Here is a 27,430-nt window from a genome sequence, read left to right on the forward strand (position 1 = left end):
TTTTTCCACTATGGTTCGGTGGGACTACAGCCAGAGGTCATGGGTTAAGGGTGAAAGGTAAAAACTTTAAGGGAACCATAAAGGGAAACTTCTTCACTCACAGGGTCTTGAGACTGTGGAATGAGCTGCTAGCACCAGTGGTGCATGTGACCTCAATTTCAATATTTAAGAGAAGTTTGGATAGGTACATGGATAGTAGAGATATGGAGGCCGATGGTCCCAGTGCATGTTGATGGGAGTAAACCATATGATATAGGTACAGAATTCATCCATTTGGCCCATCAAGTCTGCTCTGTCATTTCATCATGGCTGATCCAATTTAACTCTCAGCCCCAGTCTCCTGCCTTCTTCCCTTCATGCCCTGACCAATCAAGAATCTATCCAACTCTGCCCTAAATATTCATAAAGACTTGACCTCCACAACTGCCTGTGGCAAAGAATTCCCCAGATTCACCATTCTCTGGCTAAACAAATTCCTCTTCATCTCCGTTCTAAAAGGATGCCCTCTATTCTGAGTCTGTGTCCTCTGGTCTTAAACACTTCCACCACAGGAAATATCCTCTCCACATACATTCTATCAAGGCCTTTCAGCATTCAATAGGTTCCAAAGAGGTCACCCCTCATTCTTTTGAACTCTAGTGAATACAATAGGCAATTTAAATGGTTTTGGTGTGGACGAGAAAGGCCAAAGGGCCTGTTTCTGTGCTGAACTTTTCTATGACTCTAAGCTGTCACACATAAGGTTGCTTAACAAGTTGAGAGCTGAGGGTGTTACAGGAAAGATAACAGCATGGATCGAACATTGGCTGGTTGGTAGGAGACAAAGAGTGGGAATAAAGGAAGCCTTTTCAGGTTGTCTGCCAGTGACAAGTGGTGTTCCACAGGGATCTGTGTTGGGACTGATTATTTTTACATTATATATCAATGATTTGGATGACAGAATTGATGGTTTTGTGGCCAAGTTTGCAGATAATGTGAAGCGATGTGGAGGTACGGGTAGTTTTCAGGAAGCAGAGAGGCTTCCTGAATGGGTAAAGAAGTGGCAGTTAGAATACAGTGTCAGAAAGTGCATGGTCATGCACTTTGGTAGAAGAAATAAAAGCGTAGACTATTTTCTGAATGGAGAGAAAATTTAAAAATCTGAGGTGAAAAGGAACTTGGGAGTCTTCATGCAGGTTCACCCACTGTTAATTTGCAGATTGAGTTGGTAGTGAGGAAGGCAAATGCAATTTTGGCAGTCATTTCAAAAATACTAGAATGTAAAGCAAGGATGTAATGTTGAGGCTTTATAAAGCACTGGTAAGGCCCCACTTCGAGTATTGTGATCTGTTTTGGGCCTCTTATCTAAGAAAGGATGTGTGACTTTGGAGAGGTTTCAAAGGAGATTCATGAAAATTATTCTGGGTTTGAAAGGCTTATCAGATGTGGAGCATTTGAAGGCTTTGGGCCTGTACTCGCTGGTAATCACAAGAATGATGAGGAATCTCATTGAAATCTATCGAACGTTGAAAGGCATCATTTGGGTGGATGTAGAGAGGGTGTTTCCTGTGATGGGGTTATCCAACACCATCAGGCACGCACAGGCTCAGAATAGAGGGCTGTTTGTTTAGAACAAAGATGAAGAGGAATTTCTTTAGCTAGAGAGTGGTGAATCTGTAGAATTCTTTCCCACAGGTGGCTGTGGAAGCCAAGTCATTGGATACATTTAAGGCAGAGGTTGATAGGTTCTTGATTAGTTAGGGTGTGAAGGGATATGGGAAGCAGGCATGAGATTGAAACTGAGAGGGAAAATCGATCAGCCATTGATGCACCATCAATAACTCTTGAGACGTAGGTTAAGGTAGGCTTTTATTGGCGGGAAGAAAGCACAAGCAGCAAGTGACCATCACACAACATCCTGGAGACTGAGGAAGGGTCTGTGCCTCCAATCGCCTTTATACCGGGGTCTGTGGGAGGAGCCACAGGAGCAGTCAGCGGTGGGGCATGTCCAGACAGGTATATGTAGTTCACCACAGCCATGATGGGTCAAATGGCCTAATTCTGCTCCGAAACCTTATGGTCTTATTGTCTAATTCTTTAGTCACACACATAATATGCTGGAGGAACTCAGGAGTCAGGCAGCATCTATGGAAAGGAATAAAGAGTCATTGTTTCAGGAGTAGACTTTTCTTCAGGATTAGAATGAAAGTGGGAAGAAGCCAGAAGAATATATTTTGAAGTCAAGCATTTCTTTGGCTTCTTTCAGAAGATTTAATTGGATTAATTGAGTTTAAAAACTAGGTTTCTGAGAGCAATTCTCAACATATCCAATGGAAAATATCTTCCAATCTCGAGGCGCACCTGATGCTTGGCATATTTTTGTTTTTGTTCTCTCGTACTGTTGTGATTTTAATATGTCAGTAGTATTTGGGTAATATGGTAAATATATTGTTTGATTAAGCATTCCTGTTCATTTAAATAATTCATTATGGGTTAAATGTAAAAATACGTGAATTGCATATGTCATGTCGCTACCATGTGATAAGTGTGTGGCTCGCTGAAAGTAAAGAACAAAGTGAGATTTCTCTCAGATCGTTGTTTTGCTTTCGATTTGTTGTAGTGTTTTAGACTTATAAAGCACACCAGTAGTGATGAGGTATTTTTAAAACGAATCTGAGATGACTACCTACCTGCAGAAGTACAGAGAGATGTTTGAATTTAAAAATACACAGTGCAGCACATGTAGAGGCAGTTGAGTTTTTTAAAAAAGGCAGAAAACAGAAGAATTCACTGGCTCTTAAACTGTGGATACCTGGTTATAATAGTCATAAATAAAAAGAGCTGACTACAAAATGGCTGACTACATCGGGTAGATTGATGCATTTGATTACACAACAGACAGCAGATTTTGTACGCTGAATGGATTAAGCACTATTTTAAGTCAATGAGAAACAAGTATCAGTTTTGCTGAGTGCATTGGATTTAAAGGCATATAGTTTAGCTTCAAAGTTTGACTGTTCCAACCAAACCAACTGGAATGAGCTTTGCTGATATCAAGAAAGTAATGCAGGAATATTTAGAACCGAAACCATTGTTGATTGCAGAACCCTTTAGGTTTCATAAGTGGAGTCAAAAAGAAAGGGAGTCCCAATTCCAGAGACCTAATCAGTGGCAGGAGCAGAGCACAGTGACAAGGTTTTTCGAAGGTCGGTAATGCTTGCTTAGAAGGAAAGCTTCACGGGATTTCAGATATTCCAGATGCCCAATCAATGGCAGGAGCAGAGCACAAATAAAAGTACAGAAGGGACCAGTGGGGCAGACATTGTCAGGATGGCCATTGTTGGGAGTAAGCTACTGGTGAGAATAGGAATGTCAGGTTTTGGCTCAAAGGAGGCTTTGGCTTAGAAGAGGCATTGGTTCTGGCTGTTTCAGTTAAGGTTCCCATTTTTTCTCTCTCTCTCGCTGTACTTAGTGGCTGTTCTTCATGCCGGATTTGTGAAGTGCATCCGGGCTGCAGCTCCTTGAAGACCCTGTTAGGGATCTGGAGCAGCAGCTGGATGTGCTTCAACGTATGAGAGAGCGAGGAGATGATAGTTCAGAGTTATGGGGAAGTAGTCATCCCAATAGTCAGAGGAACAGACAGGGGATTCTGTGGAGATGAACAGGACACCCAGAAGGTATGTTGCCTTCCAGGTGCCTTGGTCAGGACATCTCAGATCGCGTTCAATTAATTTTAGAGAGGGAGGGAGAACAGCCAGATGTCTTGGTACATATTGGTACAAATGCATACAAAGGAAAGGCAATGAGATCCTGAAGGGAGAATTTAGAGAGCTAGGTGGAAAGCTGAGAAGCAGCACCTCTAGTATAGTAATTGCCAGTGAGGGTAGAAACAGGATGATTTGGTAGATAAATGCGTGGCTGAGAAGCAGGTGCGGGGGACAGGGCTTCAGGTACTTGAATCATTAGGATCTCTGCTAAAGAAGGTATGACCTGTATAAAAGTAATGGGTTGCACCTGAACCAGAGGGGGACCAATATACTCGCGGGCAGGTTTGTTAAAGCTGTTAAGGAGGGTTTAACCTGGTTTGGCATGGGGATGGGAATCAGAATGAAGGGACTCAGGAAAAGATAGGTGGTAACAAAGCAAAGGAGCATGCAGTCAGATTGTCAGGAAGGGCAGGCAGATGATAGGACAAAATTGCAGCTACAGTGTGAGTATCAGTGCATTAGGGATGCAAAACCAAAATAAGCAGCAAACACAGCACTCACACTTTATATCTGATTGCACAGAGTAGAAAAAATAAGGTGGATGATCTAGTTGTGCTACTGCAGATTGCCAAGTATGATGTTGTGGCCATCACTGAATCATGGCTGAAGGATGATTGTAGTTGGTAGCTGAATGTCCAAGGTTAAACGTTGTATTGAAAGGATAGGAAGGTAGGCAGAGGGGATGGTGTAGCTCTGCTGATAAAGAATGGCATTAGATCAGTTGAAATATGTGGAATACGATCGGAAGATGATGAATCCTTGTGGGTTGAGTTAAGAAACAGCAATGGTAAGAGAATGTTGATGGAAGTTATATACCAGCCTCACAAAAGTAATTGGGATGTGGACCATAAATTACAACAGGAAATAGAAAAGGCATGTCAAAAGGGCATAGTCATGAGAGATTTTAACGTACAAGTTGATTGAGAAAACCAGGTTGGAAATGGATCCCAAGAGAGTGAATTTGTTGAAGGCCTACGAGATGGCGTTTTGGAGCAGTTTGTCGTTGAGCCTAATCAGGGATCAGCTATACTGGATTGAGTGTTATGTAATGAATCAGAGGTGATTAGCAAGCTTACAGTAAAAGAACTCTTAGGAGCCAGTGATCACAATATGATTGAGTTCAACTTGAAATTTGATAGGTAGAAAGTAAAGTCTGATGTAGCAGCATTTCAATGGAGTAAAGGAAATTACAGTGGTATGAGAGAGGAGTTGGCAAAAGTAAATTAGAAGGAGCTGCTGGCAGAGATGACAGCAGAGCAGCAATGGCTTGAGTTTCCAGGAAAATTGATGGCTGCAGGACCAAAAATGAAGAAATACTCGAATGACAAAATAATACAACTGTGGCTGACAAGGGAAGTCAAAGCTCAAGTAAAAACAAAAGAGAGGGCATACCACAAAGCAAAAATTAGTGGGAAGATAGATGATTGGGAAGCTTTTAAAACCCAACTGAGAGCAACTAAAAGAATCACTTGGGAAAAGATGAAATATGAAAGTAAGCCAGCAAACAATATTGAAGTGTATAGTAAAAGTTTTTTCAAGTCATAAAAAAAAATAAAAGAGAGATGAGAGGAGATGTGAGATCACTAAAAAATGAGGCTGGAGAAATAATAACTGGAGACAAGGAGATGGCAGATGAACTAAATGAGTATTTTGCATCAGTCTTAACTGTGGAAGATACTAGTTGTGTGCCCAATGTTGTAGTGAGTGCAGTTACAAGGGAGAAGGTGCTCAAAAAGCAGAAAGTCGTAAGGGTACATGTCACCCAGACCAGATGCACCGCACCCTAGGGTTCTAAAAGAGGTAGCATTAGAGATTGTGGCTGTTTCAGTTATTCCACAAAATGTGCTTAAATGACATTTCAAAGACACTAAATTGAAGCCTGCAGAAATCCACTGAACGGCTTGTACTGGAGAAAAGATAACTCCAGTGAGAATGACATTTGTAACAGTGAAATACTACAACCAACAAGCAACAATGGGCGTGTATGTGGTATAAACAAGAGACCAGCATTGTGGGGGCTGTGGTTAGCTGAAAACTCTCAACTTGATTGGAGATCCGTTCACCATGTGCATGCTGTATTTCCTGCAATGGAGTCAACTGAAAGCGAATTAAGAACGGTACAGGATGATGCCGCAACTGTCTCCATGACAAACACCATGAACCATTGCCCAACATAAGGCAAACACCTGTTGGTACCAACCTCTGTGCCTCTGGTTAGAAAGCATATTGGACCAATGAAGGAGCATACTGCTCAGAGGAATTGAGAAAGTGATGAAAGCAGTGGTCCAACTACAACAGGTTTTCCAGGCAACTTATTGGAGAAAGCTAATATGTTAACCAGGCAGTTAATTGCAAAAAGTAGCTTGGTTTTAAGCTGGAAGAGATTTCAGGCAGCTTCAAGAAAGTTGTAAGCATTCAGTTTTTGTGAGTATAAAGGTCCAGAAAATACTGTGTGTCCATTAAAGTTATTGCATGAACTTCAAGTGGGAGACAAAAAGCGGCTTGAAGATAAATGCAAGACCAAAGCTCAGCTGGATGAATGGAAGGTCTAAGAGAAAGGAGACAGAAAACAGAAGATTCATCAGATGATGTGAATGAGGAAACCAAGGGGAGAGATCAGATCATAAAGGCTTATAAAGGCAATAAAAAGATTAATAAGGGAATACTCCTGTGAACTAAATGCACCTTCCCAAGATCAAGATGCACAAATTAGAAGAGAAGGGAAGGAGAGGAAAGGTGTTCTAAACCACCAGAACCACTTCCTGAAGTCTCAAAGTCAACTCTTCACACCACAGCACCTAAGGTTGATTTCACAGCCACAGGTCACACCTGCTAAGCAGAGTGACCTTCTTTGTTAGCGAAGATGTTAACCCACAAGAGTAAGAAATCCTCCACAGCGGATTTGTGATGAACTACAAATACCTGTCTGGACACGCCCCCTTCTGACTGCTCCTGTGGCTCCTCTCACAGACCCCAGTATAAAGGCAATTGAGGACTGAGCCCGCCCCCTCTGTCTCCAGGATGTAGTATGGTGGTCAACCACTGCTTGTTCTTTCTTCCAGTCAATAAAAGCCAATATCTCGCCTTTACGTCTCAGAGAGAGTTATTGATGGTGCATCAGGATTAAACCTTTGGGCCTGAATGGCACAATTTAAAACTTACTATGCTGTGGATGTCTATGTAATAGTTGTATTATACAGTACTCCGTGTATATAATTTGAGTTGCATTCTCTTTTGAGTTAGAGTTTATAGCTAAGCAGGGAGGTGCGTTGCAGGAGTATTTCGGTAATATTTTGTGTGTGTGTATATATTCTAGTTCATTTAAATAATTCATTATGGGTTAAATGTAAAGGTAAATGAATTGCTTACATCGTGACACTACCGCGTGATACATGCACGCCTCGCTTGAAGGAAACCTGAAGTACACGACTTTACTCCCAACTTTCGTTTTCCTTTCAATTAGTTTTTAAGTTTTGGAGTTACAAATCATAAACAAGTATCACATTCTGAGCGGTGTCTCAGAAAAGCATCGTCCATTATTAAGGACATCCAGCACCCAGGGCATGCCCTGTTCTTACTGTTACCATCAGGTAGGAGATACAGAAGTCTGAAGGCACACACTCAGCGATTCAGGAACAGCTTCTTCCCCTCTGCCATCCGATTCCTAAATTGACATTAAAGCCTTGGACACTACCTCACTTTTTTTAATATATAGTATTTCTGTTTTTTGCACATTTTAAAAAATCTATTCAAAATGCATAATTGATTTACTGGTTTATTTATTATTATGTTTTATGTATTATTATTTTTCTCTCTCTGCTAGGTTATGTATTGCATTGAACTGCTGCTGCTAAGTTAACAAATTTCACATCACATGCCAGTAATAATAAACCTGATTCAGATTCAGATTCAAAATTTAACTTGTATTCAAGGAAATAACAAGAAGAATGCATGGTTAAACCGGCTTCCAGCTTCAAATGAAAAATATGTCTGTCAAATTGATTCGTCAGTTTGCTAAAATAGCATTAACTTTGTTTATTCGCTGGCCCCTTCATCAACCTCGTGATGCTCAATAAGGAAAGATCTGCTTGCTTGATCTGTTTGTGTGTGTGTTTATATATTTCAGACAAGCTTAGGAAATGTTTGGAATCTTCTCACTTCCTGAAGTGCTTTATTCATTATAGTTGTTTTTAGATGGCCTTGATTAATTGCATTCAGCTGATGATCCGTGCTTTAATTTATTTTCATTAAAGTTCTCGATCTTGGACATTTCAAGATAAATTTATTATCAAAGTACATATACATCACCATAGACTACCCTGAGAATACGGGCATTCACAGTAACTGCAAAGAAACGCAATAGAGTCAATGAAGAAACGCACATAACAAAAACCCATGAGCAAAAGACAACAAACTATGCAAATATAAAAGAAACAAAAATACAAAATGATAATAAATAAATAAAAATAAATATCGAAAACATGAGTTGTAGCGTCCTTGAAAACATGTTCATAGGTTGTGGGAACAGTTTAGTGATGGGGTGAGTAAAGTTATCCCCCCCCCGGTTGTTCAGGGGAAAGAACTGTTCCTGAAACAGGTGGTGTGGGACCTGAGACTCCTGTACCCTCTTCATGATGGTAGCAGCAATAAGAGAGAATGGCCTGGAGGTGGGGGTCCTTGATGATGGATGTTGCTTTCCTGCAACAGGGCTCCTTTTAGATATGTTATGTGCTGAGGAGGGCTTTTCCCATGATGAACTGGTTGTATCCACAATTTTTGTAGTTCTGTTTCTGTTCAAGGGTGTTGGTGTTTCCATACTAGGCTGTGATGTAACTTGTCAGTATGCTCTCCACCGCACATCAATAGAAGTTTATCAAAGTTTAAAATGGCATTCTGAACCTTTGCAAACTTCTAAGAAAGTAGAGAAACTGCCATGACTTCTTTTGTAATGGTTATATCTTGATCCAGGGCAGATCCTCTAAACAAGTAACACCAAGGAATTTAAAGTTGTTAACCCTCTCCAGCTCTGATCCCCTGATGAGGACTGGCTCAAAGACCCGTATCCTCCTCCTCTTGTCCATAATCAGCTCTTCAATTTTGCTGTCATTAAAGTGTGAAGTTGGTGTACTGGCACCATTCAGCCTGACTATCAGTCTCCCTCCAATATGCTGATTTGTCACAACCTTTATTTTAAACAACCTTTATTTTGGCCAATGATAGTGATGTCATCACCAAACTTAAATATGACATTGGAGCTGTGCTAGCAATCATAAATATAAAACAAGGAGAACAGGGGGCTAAGCACCCAGCCTTATGATGCACTTGTGTTGATTGTGATTGTGGAGGAGATGTTGTTGCGAATCCGAACTGACTGTGACCTTCAAGTGAGGAAATTGAGGATCCATTTACACATGGAGGTATTAAGGTCAAAGTCTTGGAGCTTCTTGATTAGTTTTGAGGGTATGATAGTGTTAAATGCAGAGCTGTGGGCAATGAAGAGCATCCTGATGTATGCATCTTCACTGCCCAGATGTTCCAGCATTGCATGAAGAGCCAATGACATGGCATCTGCTGTTGACCTGTAGTGCCAATAGGCAAACTGGAGTGGATCCAAGTTACTCCTCTGGCAGGAGTAGATATGTTTCATCACCATCCTCTCAAACAATTCATCACTGTGGATGCAAGTGCTGCTGGATGATAGTCATTGAGGCAGGTTACCATGTTTTTCTTGGACGCTAATAGTATTGAATGCTGCTTGAAGCAAGTGGGTATCAAAAACTGCTGAAGCAAGAGGTTAAGTCAGTTGATCAGCACAGGTATTCAGTACTCGATAGGTTCTCAGTTGGACATGGCATCAAAGGTTACGGGGAGAATGCTGGGAACTGCGGTTGAGGAGAAGATTAAAAAATAAAGGATCAGCCATGATTGAATGGCAGAGCAGACTCAAATGGCCAGATGCCCTAATTCTGCTCTTTTGTCTTATGGACTTATGGTCTGCTCAGCCAGGTACCACTTCTGGGCCAGGTGCTTTCCATGCCTTTCCAACCCCTGAAGGATTTTCTCATATCAGCCCACAAGGCTGTTGGGGGCTGTGGGGGTTTCTGAAGATGACTCCAGTTTTATTGGTTAGAGTGAGCATAAAAGGCATTGAGCTCATCTGGGAGCGAAACCTTGCTGATGTATACGTCACTTGGTTTTACTTTGTAGGAGGTGACAGCATTAAAGCCCTTCCACAGCTGTTGAGCATTCTTCTGTGACTCGTTTGGTCTGGAATTGCTGGTTCACATGTGAGATAGCTTTCTGGAGGTCACACCTAGACCTCGTATATTTTACTTGGTCGGCTCACCTGAATACCATCTATCTGGCCCTCAGCAGATTGCAAATCTGTTGGTTTATCCAAGGCTTCTGGTTTGGTAGACTCTGAATGATTTTGTGGGGACGTAACTGACTTTATAAAGTCCTTGACAACCATGGCATATTCATTCAGATACATTGAGTCTTTGAACTTGGCGCAGTCCAGCAAATTGAAGCAATCTCATAGCCACTCATAGAGTCATAGAACATTACAGCTCAGAAGTAGGCTCTTCGGCGCATCTAGTGCATGCCAAACTATTATTCTGCCTAGTTCCATTGACCTTCATCTGGATCATAGCTTTCCATACCCCTCCCATCCATGTACCTATCTAAATATCTCTTAAATGTTGAAATTGAACTCTCATTCACCACTTCTACAGACAGCTTATTCCACATGCTCACCACCTTTTGAGTGAAGACATTCCACCTCATGTTTCCCTTAAACTTTTCACTTTTCACACTTAACCCACGACCCCTAGTTCTAGTCTCACCCAACCTCAGTGGAAAAAGCTCACCTGCATTTACCTCATCTACAGTCATCATAATTTTGTGTATATCTCTCAAATCTCCCCTCATTCTTCTATGCTCCAGGGGAATAAAGTCCTAACCTATTCAACCTTTCCATAAAATTCATGTCCTCAAGTTCTGGCAAAATCTTTGTAAATTTTCTCTGTACTTTTTCAATCTTCTTTTTATCTTTCTTGTAGGTAGGCAACCAAATCCGCACACAATACTCCAAATTAGGCCTCATCAATGTATTTTACAATTTCAAAAGAACATCCCATTTCCTGTACACAATGGTTTGATATATGAAGCCCAAAGTGCCAAAAGCTTTCTTTAGGACCCTATCTACCTGAGGCACCACTTTCAAGGAATTATGGATCTGTATGCCCAGGTCCCTTAACTCTATCACACTCCCAAGTGTTTTACCAGTCACCATGTAAATCCTACTCTGGTTTGTCCTCACAAAGTGCAACCCCTCACAGTTGGCTGCATAAACTTCTAACTACCATTTTTCAGCTCTTTTTTTTCCAGCAGGTCCAGATTTCACTGCAAGCTTTGTTAGCCTTCCTCGTTGTCCCCATCAGTTTGCCACATTATCAACCAGATCATTGATATAGAAGACAAACAGCAACGGACCCAGCACCAATTCCTGTGGCATAACACTAGTTAACGGCCTCCAGTCAGAGAGGCAACCATCTACTACCGCTTTCTGTCTTCTCCCACAATACCAGTTTCTAATACAATTTACTACCTCATCTTGAAGGCCGAGTAACTGAACCTTCTCGACCAGCCTCCCATGTGGGACCTTGTCAAAGGCCTTGCTGAAGTCCATGCAGACAGTATCCACTGCCTTCCCTTCATCAACTTTCCTCTGCCTCCTGCGACCAACTCTTTTATCCTTACCTCTTGAGTCTTGCTCTTAGTCTCTGCCTATATGCAGATAGGAGGAGGGCTGACAGGTTATTAGACTTCCTGAAGTGCAGTCCAGCCATGGAACGGTAGTCATTCCTATTAGTATAACAGTGGTTGAGTGTATTGGGACTCCTGTTGTGCAGGAGATACGTTTGATATATTTGAAAATAACTATATGATATAGAAGAGGAAACAGATTATCCAGGCCCTCATGCCTGCTCCACCATTCAGTAATGTCATGGCTGATCTTTCACTCAGCAACAGTTTCCTGAAATAATCCCATACTCCTTGATCCCTTTTGCTATTCAAAACATTTCTTCATTTCTGTACTGAATTACATAATGACCAAGATTTTGAGATTTTCTTTCAAGAATCACTTGATTATGGAATTGTTCCAGAAGACTGGAAAATTGCAATTGGGAGGGAAACCAAAGACAGGAGCCTGACAAATCTGATGGAATACATTGAGGAAATAACAGAGATCACGCTCTCTGAGATCCCCTTGTCCTTTTATTCCTTCCCACAGCTCTCCCACCAGGCACTTATCCCTGCAAGAGGAAGAAGTGCTACACTTCCTCCCTCACCAATGTTCAAGGCCCCAAGCAGTCCTTCAAAGTGAGGCAACGCTTCACCTGCAAGTTTGTTGGGGTCACATACTATATCCAGTGCTCCTGATGCAGCATCCCTGACATCGGTGAAACCTGGCATAGATTTGGGGGACAACTTTGTCGAGCACTTCGGCTCTCTGCAACAAGCAGGATTGACGATGGCCAGCCATTTTAATTCCAGTCCCCATTCCATTGCGACATGTCGGTCCATCGCCTCCTCTATTGACATGATGAGACCAATCTCAGATTGGAGGAGCAACACCTAACAGCAAGGAGCTTTGGGATTGGACAGGAAATCCCAGGCATGATTACTGAGAAGACAAGTGGACACCCGGCAGGATAGCTACAAGAATTGAACCACTGATGTAAACATGAAGATCAGACATGGGGACGTCATGTGAACCAGATACTGAATGCTCAACTGAAGAACACACCTGAGTCTACCGCATCCAACAAGACAGACACATCACAGTCACCAGACTTGTTTCTCAATGATGATATCACTGACAGAATATGACACCGGAAACCGAGAACATTGTCTTAGACAAGATACCTACCAACCTTTTGCCACTCCACGAGTCCAGAGGCACAACGAAAACGTTATGTGTGACAAGACACCTGCCGAACTTGAGGCCACTCCATGGGTCCAAAGGCGCTATTCTGAAAGAAACAGAGCGCCATCTAAAACTGAACTTTTAGAACTGTGGAGTTGTTGTAGACTGTTATTGTGAAAGCATGTTTATTTGGAATATGGGTTTATGAAAGGGAAATTGTATGTTTTGTACATATACAGTTTTATTGGGCATCAATCTAAAGGGGGAGGAAGTGTAATGTATAAATCTATTTATTTTAGAGAAATGACCTCTCCCCCTCTTAAAACCACGTATTGAAGTGTTGTCTGTTCACGCACATTGATCTGTTGTCTGTGCATGCAAGGCTATAAAGCTGAGGGCTTATAATGCATTGGTCAGACTGCACTCGTAGTATTATGAAAAGTTTTGGGTCCCTTATCTGAAAAAAGTATGTGATGGCATTGTAGAAGATCCCAGAGGAGGTTCACGAGAATGATCTTGGGAATGAAAAGGCTATTATGTGAGGAGGTTGTGAAGGCTCTGGGCCTATTTTCAGTCGAGTTTAGAAGAGTGAGGGGGGAATCTCATTGGAAACTATTGGATATTGAAAGGCCTAGATAGAGTGGATTTAGAGAGGATGTTTCTTAAAGTAGGGGAATCTAAGACCAGAGGACACACCTCAGAGTAGATAAATGTCCCTTTAGAACAGAGATGAGAAGGAATTTCTTAAGCAAAAGCTGGTGAATATGTGGAATTCTTTGCCACAGACAGCTATAGAAGCCAAGATATTAGATAATTTAAAATGGTGGTTTGTAAATTTTTGATTAGTAATGGTGTCCACAAGATATAGGAGCAGTATTAGGCTATTTGGCCAACTCGAGTCTTCTCCATCATTCCATCATGGATGATTTATCATCATCTTCCATCTGCAGTGTCCACTAACCAATGCAGTTGGGCTGTTGATAGCTGTCTGAAACCTTTCTGCATATTTCTCATAACCACCACTGCCACCCAAATTATTATCATTTGCAAACTTGGGCATATTGTTCCAGTCTATCTCATCCAAATTATTGATACAGCTGCTTTCAGCACCCCACTGATTATAGACTCCCAATCCAAAAATTACTATTTTATTTCTCCACTGACACTACCGGCCTCCCTCCCCCCTCTGATCCCATCTCTCATCCATGCCGGGTCTTTACCATTCCCTCCGACCTTCAACTCCCTGAGGTAGAGTGCTCTGTCCTCAGTAAGGGCCTCAGCTTTGTCCCCCTTTGCCCACACCTCAGTGAGTTCCACGTATGCCATGATGCTGAACTCTTCTTCCCCCGGCTCCGTCTCCGAGCTTACTTCTTTGACAAGGACTCTCCTACCCCCACCGATGACCCCTTTTCCCGTCTTCAACCCTCCTCCTCTTCATGGATGCCCCACTCTGGTCTTCTGCCTGCTCTGGATCTCTTTATTGCTAATTGCCGACGGGACATCAACCGTCTCAACTTCACCACACCCTATTCCAATTCCAACCTCACTCCTTCCAAACACTCTGCTCTCCGTTCCCTCCGCACCAATCCCAACCTCACTATAAAACCTGCTGATAAGGGGGAGCTGTTGTTGTCTGGCGTACTGACCTCTACCTGGCCGAGGCACAGCGACAACTCTCTGATACCTCCTCTTATTTACCCCTTGATCATGACCGCATGAAGGAGCACCAGGACATTGTCTCCTAATCTATCACCAACCTTATTAGCTCTGGGGATCTCCCATCCACTGCCACCAACCTCATAGTTACTACACCCCGCACTTCCCGTTTCTACATCCTACCCAAGATCCACAAACCTGCCTGTCCAGGTAGACCTATAGTCTCAGCTTGCTCCTGCCCCACTGAACTCATTTCTGCATACCTTGACACTTTCTTATCCCCTCTTGTTCAATCTCTTCCCACCTATGTTCGTGACACTTCTCACGCTTTGAATTTTTTCAATGATTTTAAGTTCCCTGGCCCCCACCATCTTATTTTCACCATGGATGTCCAGGCCCTATATACCTCCATCCCCCACCAAGATGGTCTCGAAGCTCTTTGCTTTTTTTTGGATTCCAGACCTAACCAATTCCCGTCTACCACTACTCTCCTCTGTCTAGCAGAATTAGTTCTTACTCTCAATAATTTCTCCTTTGGCTCCTCCCAAACCAAGGGTGCAGCCATGGGCACCCATATGTGTCCCAGTTATGCCTGCCTTTTTGTTGGCTTTGTGGAACAGTCCATGTTCCAAGTCTATACGGGTATCCATCCCCCTCTTTTCCTTCGCTACATCGACGACTGCATTGGCGCTGCCTCCTGCACGCATGCTGAGCTTGTTGACTTCATTAACTTTGCCTCCAACTTTCACCCTGCCCTCAAATTTACCTGGTCCATTTCTGACACCTCCCTCCCTTTTCTTGATCTTTCTGTCTCCATCTCTGGAGATGGCCTATCTACTGATATCTACTATAAGCCTACAGACTCTCACAGCTACCTGGACTATTCCTCTTCCCATCCTGTCTCTTGCAAAAATGCTATCCCTTTCTCACAATTCCTCCATCTCCACCCTATCTGCTCTCAGGATGAGGCTTTTCATTCCAGGACGAAGGAGATGTCTTCCTTTTTTAAATAAAGGGGCTTCCCTTCGTCCACCATCAACTCTGCTCTCAAAAGCATCTCTCCCATTTCCCGCACATCTGCCCTCACCCCATCCACCCACCACCCCACTCGGGATAGGGTTCCCCTTGTCCTTACCTACCATCCCACCAGCCTCCAGGTCCAACGTATAATTCTCCATAACTTCTGCCACCTCCAACATATAATTCTCCGTAACTTCCGCCACCTCCAATGGGATCCCACTACTAAGCACAGCTTTCTCTCCCTCCCTCTTTCTGCTTTTCACAGGGATCGCTCCCTATGTGACTCCCTTGTCCACTCGTACCCCCCCCCCATCCCTTCCCACTGATCTCCCTCCTAGCACTTATCCTTGTAAACGGAACAAGTGCTACACCTGCCCTTAAACCTCCTCCCTCACCACCATTCAGGGCCCCAAACAGTCCTTCCAGGTGAGGTGACACTTCACCTGTGAGTCAGCTTGTGTGGTATACTGTGTCCAGTGCTCCTGGTGTGGCCTTTTATATATTGGTGAGACCCAACGCAGACTGGGAGACCATTTCGCTGAACACTGACGCTCGGTCTGCCAGAAAAAGCAGGATCTCCCTGTGGCCACACATTTTAATTCCACGTCCCATTCCCATTCTGATATGTCTATCCATGGCCTCCTCTACAGTCAAAATGAATTCAAACTCAGGTTGGAGGAACAACACCTTATATACCGGCTGGGTAGCCTCCAACCTGATAGCATGAACATTGACTTCTCTAACTTCTGTTAATGCCCCCTTCCCCTTCTTACCCCATCTCTGACATATTTAGTTGTTTGCCTGTTCTCCATCTCCCTCTGGTGCTTCCCCCCCCCCCTTTCTTTCTCCTGAGGCCTCCCATCCCATGATCCTTTCCCTTTCCAGCTCTGTATCACTTTCGCCAATCACCTTTCCAGCTCTTAGCTTCATCCCACCACCTCTGGTCTTCCCCTATCATTTCGTATTTTCCCCCTCCGTCCACTACTTTCAAATCTCTTACTATCTTTCCTTTCGGTGAGTCCTGACGAAGGGTCTCGGCCCGAAACATCGACAGTGCTTCTCCTATAGATGCTGCCTGGCCTGCTGTGTTCTACCAGCATTTTGTGTGTGTTGTTATTTTACTTCTTTCTCTGTTTCTGTTCAACTACTCTTCAATCCAAAACAGTATATTAACTCCCCCCAAATCCAGTGCAATCCACATTTATTTAATTACTTTTGCATGACACCTTATCAAAGGCTTTCTGAATGTCCAAATGCACCATAACCTCTTATCTATTTTATTGGTTACAGCCTCAAAAGTCTCCAACAGATTTATCAAACCATATTTCACTTTCATATGTCCATGTAGATGCCCAAGAATCCTATTCTTGTTTTCTAAGTGTTCTATCCTTATTGCCTTGGCAAGTGATTTTAGCAATTTCCTCATTCTGATGTCAAGTAAATGGGTCTATGGTTTCCTGTTTTCACTCACCTTCCGTAATTTATGTGGTTATATTCAAATCTACAGTATTCTAAAATCTGTGCTTGTGTGGAAGGTGGAAACCAGGAAATCTACCATTTCCAAAGCTGCTTCCTTCTAAATCTTGCTGTATATCAGGGTCTCAATAATCTTCCCAAAACAGGCAAGTGCAAATAAGATTTTTCATGGGGAGCATGAATGTGCTTATATGCTCAGGCTGAATGCATTTTTACCACCAGATTCTGAGCAAAATTCTGGGGACATTTGTCTATCCATTTTCTCATTGGATAAAAAAAAAATTATTTCCAGGAAAGGTGGAGCAGTAGATGAAGGTAGAGCAGTGGATATGGTGTATATGGATTTCAGTAAAGCATTTGATAAGGTTCCCCATGTGAGGCTCATTCAGAAAGTAATGAGGCATGGGATCCAAAGTGATCTTGCTTTTGGATCCAGAAGCTTGCCCACAGAAGGAAAAGGGTGGTTGTGGATGATACATATTCTGCATGGAGGATGATGACAAGTGGTGTTCTGCAGGGATCTGTTTTGGGATGCCTCCTCTTTGTGATTTTTATAAATGACCTGGATGAGGAAGTAGAAGGGTGGGTTAGTAAGTTTACTGATGATACAAAAGTTAGAGATGGTGTAGATAATCTGGAAAGTTGTCAAAGGTTACAGCAGAATATCAATTGGATGCAGAACTGGGCTAAGACAAAATAAGTTAATGGTAAGACTCTTGGCAGTGTGGAGGATCAGCGAGATCTTGGGGTCCGTGTTCATAGGACATCCAAAACTGCTGCATATGGCATATGGTGTGTTGGCCTTCATCAACCATGGGATTGAGTTTAAGAGCCGGAAGGTAATGTTATAGCTTAGTTAGCCTCCATTTGGAGTATTGTGTTCAGTTCTGGTTGCTTCATTACAGGACAGATGTGGATGCTATAGAGAGAGTGCAGAGGAGACTTACAAGGATGGTGCTTGGATTGGAGAGCATGCCTTATGAGAATGGGTTGAGTGAACTTGGCCTTTTCTCTTTGGAGCGACGGAGGATGAGAGGTGACCTGACAGAGGTGTATAAAATAACGAGAGGCATTGATCGTGTGGATAGTCAGATGCTTTTTCCCAGGGCTGAAATGGCTAACACAAGAGGGCTCAGTTTTAAGGTGCCTGGAAGTAGGTACAGAGGAGATATCAGAGGTAAGTTTTTTTTAATGCAGAGAGTGGTGAGTGCGTGGAATGGGCTGTCGGCAACGGTGGTGGAGATGGATACGATAGGGTCTTTTAAGAGACTCTTAGATAGGTACATGGAGCTTAGAAAAATAGAGAGCTATGCAGTTGGGAAATTCTAGGCAGTTTCTAGAGTAGGGTACATGGCTGACACAACATTGTGGGCTGAAGGGCTTGTAATGTGCTGTAGATTTTCTATGTTTCACTGAAAAGACAAACCAAAAAATATTTTCCTTGATAGACTTACCTTCCTATTGCAAAATCCTCTGCTATACAGCACTACAGCTACTTCCCAAAAAAATATTTCCATGTTTTATCGTATTTCTTCTTCATGTGCCTTGCGCGTTACATGCTTGGGTGATCACGGCTCTCCACATCGAACGATCCCTCGCAGCGTCAATGATATCTCGCACATTTAGATTTGTTAGTTCTTTCACAGTGTCCATATATTTTCTCCTTTGCCTTCCTCTTACTCATATCCCAGGCATATGGGCTTGTAATGTAAGGCATTCTATTTCTCCCCTTCTGATGACATGGCCCGGGAAATTAAGTTTCCACTCATTTAATGTTCTCATTGAAGATCTTTTTATATGGGCACATTGGAGTACTGTCTCATTAGTTACCCTAACTCTATACGATATTTTCAACATTCTTCTAAGAAACCACATTTCTGTTGCTTCCAAGTTTCTTTGTTCTGGTGTTTTAGTCCATGTTTCGGAAGCATACAGCAAGGTTGACCAGATGTAACATTTTAGTAGCCTAAGCCTTGTTGTCGTAGAAATGTTGATTAAAAATGGGTTTCATTTTTTGGAACACACACAAAATGCTGGTGGAATGCAGCAGGCCAGGCAGCATCTATAGGGAGAAGCACTGTCAACGTGGCCCGAAACGTCAGCTGCCTGGCCTGCTGTCTTCCACCAGCATTTTGTGTGTGTTGCTTGAATTTCCAGCATCTGCAGATTTCCTTGTGTTTTCATTTTTTGAAAGTTGGTTTTGGCAATGGCAATTCTTCTTTTTATTTCTACTTTACTTCTAGCATCTTGTGATATAAAGCCACCAAGGTAATTAAAGTTGGTCTTTATTTTCATCATATTTAAACAACACAATAAATGGGATGTACTGTCTCGGAGAAGCAATCTAATAAATACTATAAAAATGCATTTTACTGCTATTGATTACTAGCAGGCTTTTTGATGGGTTATGCCAGTCCAAAAAACTTAATAGGTTGGCTTAGTTTACAACTGTCATTGGGAGTACGCCAGTAGGGATGCTGAAGAGAGTGTTAGTATGACAACTGATGGATTGTAAATTGATAAATTGGTTTATTACTGTCACATTTAGTGACACACAATTAAAGAACTTATCTTGAATACCATTCTGATCATTCAGTACAGCAATGCCTTGAGGTAGTACAAGCTAAAAGAATAACAAAATATGGAATAAAGTATTACAATTGCAGTGCAGGTAAATACTAAACTGCAAATGCTAACGTGCAAGGTCATAATGAGTTAGATTGTGAGATCAAGAATTCATTTTGACATACTAGGGAAATGTTCTACAGTCTTATAACAGTAGGATAAAGCTGCCTTTGTACCTGGTGGTACTTGCTTTCAGGCTTTTGTATCTTCTGCCAGATGGAAGTGAACGGCTCGATTCTTGCATTATTTTGGCTTCTTTACTAAGGCAGCAATAAGTATGGACAGAGTACACGGAGGGGAAGCTTCTTCTCATGATGTCCATAATTCTCCAGAGTTTCACACAATCAGCGGCAAAGCGCTTACCACGCTAAGCCATGATACATCTGGGTAGGATGTGTTCTGTGGTGGGTGAGTAAAAATTGGTGATGGTTAAAGGAGACATGCCAAATTTCATTAGCCTCCTGAAGAAGTGGAGATGCTGTTGAGATTTCTTGGTTGTGTTGTCCAGGAAGGGCTATTGGTGATGTTCACTTGTAGGAACTTGAAACATTCAACTCCCTCAACCGCATGTGCACTGCCCCACTTCCTGAAGACAATGACCAGCTCTTTTGTCTTGTTGACATTGGGGGAAAGTTTGTCTTCATAATGTCATGTTGTTAAACTGTATTTTTCCTTCCTGTATTCTTGACAATTTGAGACGCAGGACACTGTGTTGGTATCATCTGCAAATGTGTAGATGAGGCTAAAGCAAAATGTAGCTGCACAGTCGTGAGTGTACAGGGAGTAGATTAGGGGAATGGGAATGCAGCCTTGTGGGGCACTAGTATTGAGGATAATCATGGTGGAGGTGTTAGAACATAGAATATTACAGCACAGTGTGGGGCCTTCGGCCTCCAATGTTGTGCCAAGCTATATAAATGTACACCATGGTCAATGTAACCCTTCCCTCCTACACAGCCCATAACCCTTCAATATTCTTACCTACATCCTTCTGCCTATCTAAGAGTTTCTTAAATGTCATTATTGTATTAGTGTCGCTGCAGTCTGTTGGTTGGAAAGTCAATGATACAGTTGAGTCCTAGGTCCAGGAGTTGGGAGGTGAATTTGATGAATAAACAATAGTGTAATGTAGCTATCTTTACTCTCCAGTTGCTCCAGAGATTAACGTAGAGCCAGGGTGATGCCATCCACCAGAGACCTGTTTTGGTGTTAGGTGATTGCGGTCGTCTGATATGACCAACCTGACAAAGTACTTCATGATTGTGGGTATCAGAACCACAGGGCAATAGTCAGTAAAGCACATCACTTGTATTTTTAAGGTACCTGGATGATAGTGATCTGTTTAAAGCAGGTGGGAACCAGTCACTGAAGCAAGGAGAGGTTATACATTTTTGCAAGTAACTCCCCAGCTGATCACAGGATCCAAGGACACTGCCAGGGACAACACTGAGCCAGTTGCTTTCTATGGGTTCACTCTCTAGTAGACTGATCTTGTCGGGGTGGTGGTGACATTCCAATCTCCTTCTGTTCAAAATGTTTTAAAGAATGCATTAAGCTCAGTGGGAAGGAATATGCTGTTGTCAGAAATGCTGCCTGACTTTGTTTTGTAGGCTGTTATAGCACGTAAGCACTGACACAACTAACAGCTGGTCTGGAACTTGATTTTGAACTGGTTTTGTCTCTTGGCATCCCTGATAGCTTTACAAAGGTCATGTCTCAATTTCTTGTAAAGGTCAGGGTCATCTGGTGTGAATGCTGCAGTTCTAGACCAGAAAGGAGTGGATCTCCTGGTTTATGTAAGGTTTCTGGTTTCTAACACCTGAGATGTCCTCTTTGGTACATGGTTATCAACACACTTGCTGATAAAGTCCATGAAGGTGATGACATATTCATCTAGGCTGAGTGCTGATTCTTTGAACATGACTCATCTACTGACTCAAATTAGTCACACAGAAGCTCATCTATTTCCTCAGACAAGCACAAAATGACTTTCTGTACTGAATCCTCATGTTTCAGCTTCTGTTTGTATGCAGGAAGGAACACAGACTGCTGGTCCAATTTACCAAAATATCAACTGTTTATCTTCCACATACAGTAGATGCCGCCTGACCTGCTGAGTTCCTCCAGCATTTTTGTGTGTTACTCAGGATTTCCAGCATCTGCAGAATTTCTTACTTTTTTTTAATCTATATTTGATTTTAATTCAGTACAATAGTTTCCAATTCTAGTCCATGATTTCTGTAGAAATTTCTGCACTTCTGTGCACTATCCTAATATCCATTTGTAATTGGCCAGTAAAGGTTATCATTCTAATTCAGGTATCCTGTCCAAGGATGCAAAATTTGTGTTTTTTTTAATAAGACACTGATAATACAAATACCACCTATAAATTTACTGATGATACAACCATTGTTGGTAGAATCTCAGATGGTGATGAGAGGGTGCAAGGAGCAAGATCTGCCATTTAGTGCACTGGTGCAGCATAAAAACAAACTGGCACTCAACATCAGTAAGACAAGTGCTGATTGTGTAATTCAGGAAGGGCAAGACGAAGGAACACATACCAATCCTCGTAGAGGGATCAGAAGTGAAGAGATTGAGCAGCTTCAAGTTCCTGGGTCTCAAGATCTCTGAGGACCTAATCTGGTCCCAACATATCAATGCAGTTATAAAGAAGGCAAAACAGCGACTTACTTCATTAGGAGTTTGAAGAGATTTGGCACGTCAATAGATTCACTCAAAAGCTTCTATAGATGTATGATGGAGAGCATTCTGACAGGCTGCTTCACTGTCTGGTATGGGGGGGCTATTGCACAGGATTGAAAGAAGCTGCAGAGGGCTGTTAGTTTAGTTGGCTCCATCTTGGGTACTAGCCTACAAAGTACCCAGGACATCTTTAGGGAGCGGTGTCTCAGAAAGGCAGCGTCCATTATTAAGGACCTCCAGCACCCAGGGCATGCACTTTTCTCACTGTTACCATCAGGTAGGAGGTACAGGAACCTGAAGGCACACACTCAGCGATTCAGAAACAGCTTCTTCCCCTCTGCCATCCAATTCCTAAGTGGACATTGAACCCGTGAACTGTACCTCACTTTTTTAATATATATTATTTCTGGTTTTTTTGCACAATTTTTAATCTATTCAATATATGTATACTTTAATTGATTTACTTATTTTTTATTATTATTTTTTTCCTCTATATTATGTATTGCATTGAACTGCTGCTGCTAAGTTAACAAATTTCACAACACATTCTGGTGATAATAAAGTTGACTCTGATTCTGAATTTCCTTTGAAATTATATCAATTCACGTGGCAGCAGTTAGTGCTCGGACAGCATTCTTCTCTATTCCCTTCTTTATAAAAATAATTATCCTTTAGTTAATATTCAATTTTGACCTTGAGAAAATAAAATCATAAAAATACATGTTTTTAATATGAATTTAGTGGATATATTGCATATGGTATTTTTAAGACCATGGTAGTGACTTTCAAAACAATGATGTTCAAAGAAACCTCTGGTGCAAAACAAGGTAATTTGGCCCCTGACAAACATATTAATCATTCCTTTGATGCAGTGTTTTCATGAATTTGTCTGAAATTCAACATTTTTATTTATCTCTACACTGGTGATGGTATTTAATCCTTTGATTAAATGGTTGCTTTATAAAACTAAATTTGCAACATGGAAAGTATTGGTTGGAACACAGAAAAGAGGAAACAAGGAATAGTTCTCTTCATCAGTTTAGTCCTGTTATTTACGCACCAACTTGAGTAACACTTCCAAAAGTGATGAGAGCAACTTTTGGTCCTGTCAAACCAGACTGCAAATATCACCGGGATTGGCCAGATTCATGTAGTTCATTAAGATATATGAAGTCAAAATTTCTTCAAAATATATTCACATTATATTTATGATTGTGTGGCCAAGTACAGCTCCGATACCACATTTAACTTTCCTGACAACACAATTGTTGTTGGCCAAATCAATGTGGCAATGAATCGGTATATAGGAGAGAGATTGAAAGTCTGGTTGAAGGGTGCCACCTAAAGAATGTCAGAAAACCAAACAACTACATGAGGAAGAAGCCAGAAGTCCTCATTAGGGGTGGAGAAGCTTAGGAACTTTAAACTTCTTGGCATCAACATATCAGAGGATATGTCCTGGGACCACAAAGAAGGCGCAACAGTACTTCTACTTTCTTTGGAGTTTGCGTAAATTCAGCATGTTAACTAAACCTTTGTAAAACTTCTCTAGATGCAGTGGAGGGTATCCTAACTGCTTAAATCACCGCCTGTATAGCAACACCAAAGCTTAGGAATGGAAAAGTCTTCTGAAAGTGGTAGGTGCAGCCCAAACCATCACAGCCAAAGCCCTCCCCACCACTGAGTATACTTACATGGAGTGCTGCCCCTAAGAAAGCAGTATCCTTCATTAAAGACCCCCACCATCCAAGTCATGCCCTCTTATCAGTGCTACCATTGGACATGAGGTACAGAAGCCTTAGGTCCCTCTCTACCAGATTCAGGAACAGTTATTGCTGTAAAATAATCAGTTATCCATCCCACCAGCGTAGAAAACCTCATTTACCCTCCTCTGAAATGAATCTACAATCTGCAGACTCGTTTTCAAAGATCCTTTACAATTCATGTTCTCCCATGTATCCCTCCTGGGACCTTGTTCTCTAGCCCTTTGTTTTTTCTAATTATCACCTCCCAGCTTCATACCATACCCCCTCCCCCTCCTGGCCTCGCCTATCATCTTCTAGCTTGTCCTCCTTTCCCTCTCCTCACCTTCTTATTCTGGCATCCTCCTCCTTCCTTTCCAATCCTGTTGAAAGGGCTCAGCTCAAAACGTCAACTGTTGATTCTTTTCTATAGATACCACCTGACCTGTCCAGTTCCTCCAACAGTTTGTGTGTGTTACTCTGGATTTCCAGAATCTGCAGACTCTCTTGTGCTCATGATTTGCTGCTCCACTGTGAAGTCTCTTCAAGGTCTACCTACCCTGAAGAAATTTAAATCTTCTCTTTAATGGAAGGTCAGTGAGTCCCTCTCTCACTGCTCTCCCTCTGTAATCTCTGCTGCCATCTGCATGTTTGACCATGTGCATACCCAGGTGATGCACCATCAATAATTCTTTGAGATGTGACGCGAGATATCGGCTTTTATTGACTGGAAGAAAGAACAAGCAGTAGTTGACCACCATACTACATCCTGGAGACTGAGGGCCGGGCTCAGGACTCAATCACCTTTATACCGGGGTCCGTGGGAGGAGCCACAGGAGCAGTCAGCAGGGGGCGTGTCCAGACAGGTATATGTAGTTCACCACACCAGGTTCCTACCATTTCTTCCTGAGACCTTGTTCTCCAACCCTTCTCTTTTCTAATGATCACTTCTCAGCTCTTTACTTCACCCTCCGTTCCTCGCACCCCACCCCCCCAAACCTGGCTTCACTTATTACCTTCCAGCTTGTCCTCCATCCCTTCCCCCACCTTTTTATTCTGGCATTTCCCCCCTTCCTTTCCAGTCCTGCTGAAGAGTCTTAGCCCAAAACGTTGACTGGTGATTCATTTCTGTAGAATCTGCCTGACCTGCCGAGTTCCTGCAGCAGTTTGTGCGTGTTCCCCTAGATTTCCAGCATTTGCAGAATCTCTTATGTTTATCATGTGCTCCATGTTCTTCTTTTGCTCATTGGTGTTAATCAGTCTTTGTCCAAGGAAGGGTCTTGGGCCGAAATGTCTACTGTTCACTCCTCTCCATAGATGCTGCCTGAATTGCAGAGTTTTGTGTGTGTTGCTCAAAACTTCCAGCATCTGCTGAATCGTGTGTATGTACGCTTTATCTATTTATATGTAGTTTTGTTTTGTAAAATTCAATTGTATTTCCTTTTTCCCAAAAATGCCTGCAAGAAAATGAACCTCAAGATAACAGACTTAAAATATAAATTGGCTTTGAACTTTGAAACCCAATTTTTGACCTTGTTGTGTTATGACTAGCAATAAAGCTGCCTATTTATTTTTGACCTCTATAAAATATTTTTTTAAAACTGTTAAAATTCATTTCCTGCAGCTGCTGTCTGTGCTAATTACTCAGTGTGAGTGACTGCTAAACCTGATTGTTTACATTACTGGCCAGACACCAGAGGTCCACTATAGCACACAATGAAATTTATAACTTGATCAAAGAAATCCATATGACAGAGTTGCTAAACAGAGGGCAAAATGAGAATTTCTGCCATCATCAGACTGGGATGAGGTAGAGATCGGTGATATCAAAAAAAGTAGAAATAATTTTTCCATGATACAATAAATATAAGGACAGATCATCCTGGACCTGTCGTCCGCAGTGACTTCCCCAAATGTTAATTATACTGAAGCAGAAGTCCATACAAGCCAATCCACCAAGACGATGCTTAGCTCCATGAGGCAAAAATTCCCCAGGTAGTATTCCTTATGTCCTGTTCTGCAATGCCCATCTGTCCACTATCAAAGGCTTTTAACTTTACAAATGTCTCTATTGGTGACATCTTAAAAAAACTATTCAAGCTGTCTAAACAGCTGAAAAAAAGGCTAAAATTTCAAATTACTAAGTAAATTATATTGAACAAGAAATTTAATTGAACTTATAAATTAAAAATATTAAAAGTAAAATCATTCAAGCACTTACCTACACTGATGTTTTTAATTACATGGTCCACAACCCTGCTCATTTGAACAGGTGAGCTATTCTCTGCCCTCCTTGGTGTGAAACTTACATTGCAACATGTGACTCCTCCACAACCAGCCTCCAAGATGGATCCGTTGAACACAGAGTGGTCGGCCCTGTGTGAAAAGATATACTTTCAAACATCTCACTGATGGACCATTAGGGGAAGTATAACCTGTATGCCATTGATAACATAATTTAAATGTTGTAAGCAAATATACATGTGGATAGAGAAAATGATAACACATGAATGTCCTATTATGTATAACTGCAGGGTTTTATGAATAAAGTACATTATTTGAGAGTGAACTGAACCTGTCACCAGAGCAGGAGGGTCAGATGTATAGTCATCACACATCCAACTCCCTTTGAATTATACATTTCTCTGAAAAATATTGAAATCAATTCAGTTTAACGCATCATTTCCCATAATCAAAACAAGACTTGTATACCATTTAGTTTTATATTTTGTGAAAGCAAAATGGTCCTCGATTTAAACCCTGCCTCCTAAAACCACCAAAACTAAACACATACTCTTTTTTCTATTGATTTTGTCTAATACATACTGTTTTGTTTGGAACGATCACAAGGTGAAGCCAGTGCGATACTCAAGGAAATTATTGAACCATCCTCCCATCGGAATTGTGTCACCTGTCAGTGATTAAGTTTAACTTTCTGGCCTTAATTCATTTTGGTATCCAGTGAAGTGGAAAGTTTCTCAGTGCAAGTTACTCTATGTTAATGAATACCCAAAAAGAAAGCTTTAGGCAAACATTAATATTTAGAAAATGTAAAGACAAGGCTTCTATCTCTGTGAGCAATGCCAGTTTTTAAAGGACCAAAATTATGACAGAGGAAGGAATTTAATTATACTTTTCTCGACAATGCAGCAATAAATGAAGCCTTGCCAGTCCCTTTGTAGCTCCTAGTTATCATTTTTTGGGCCTATCCCACAAAATCCCAACCCTTTTCCACATCATGAGGCAGATAACTCCTTGGCTCTTTCCTTCTTTGCCCAGAGAGATTCAGAATAATCTTCTTTAGGAGAAAATTATCCAAGTTTATCCTGGGATGTAAAGCCAGTACAAGTGTTAGAAAAGAAGAACTTGAGTAGTTTTGAAGAGAGATTAAGGCTGTAGTGAAAGGCCTCCAATACACAAATTGTTTTGACAAGAACTTATGTCCTTCAAGCGAAGCCACTTTATAAACTTGAAAGAGCAATTTCATTTTATGAATTTGCACAGTTCTGCAACAGAATGTAAATTAA

The 27,430-nt window shown here is 41.7% G+C and overlaps 1 long non-coding RNA gene across 1 annotated transcript; it reads right to left on the reverse strand.

Moving 5' to 3' along the window:
• Positions 1-1,997: 1,997 nt before the first annotated feature.
• Positions 1,998-26,810, reverse strand: LOC132401848 (uncharacterized). Its single transcript, XR_009514726.1, has 4 exons — positions 26,730-26,810; positions 26,125-26,279; positions 12,686-12,784; positions 1,998-2,124 (listed from the first exon to the last, which is right to left on the reverse strand). It is a non-coding gene; the product is annotated as an uncharacterized LOC132401848 (long non-coding RNA).
• Positions 26,811-27,430: the final 620 nt, after the last annotated feature.

This window comes from Hypanus sabinus, chromosome 11, assembly GCF_030144855.1.
Source record: "Hypanus sabinus isolate sHypSab1 chromosome 11, sHypSab1.hap1, whole genome shotgun sequence".
Classification (NCBI taxonomy): Eukaryota; Metazoa; Chordata; class Chondrichthyes; order Myliobatiformes; family Dasyatidae; genus Hypanus; species Hypanus sabinus.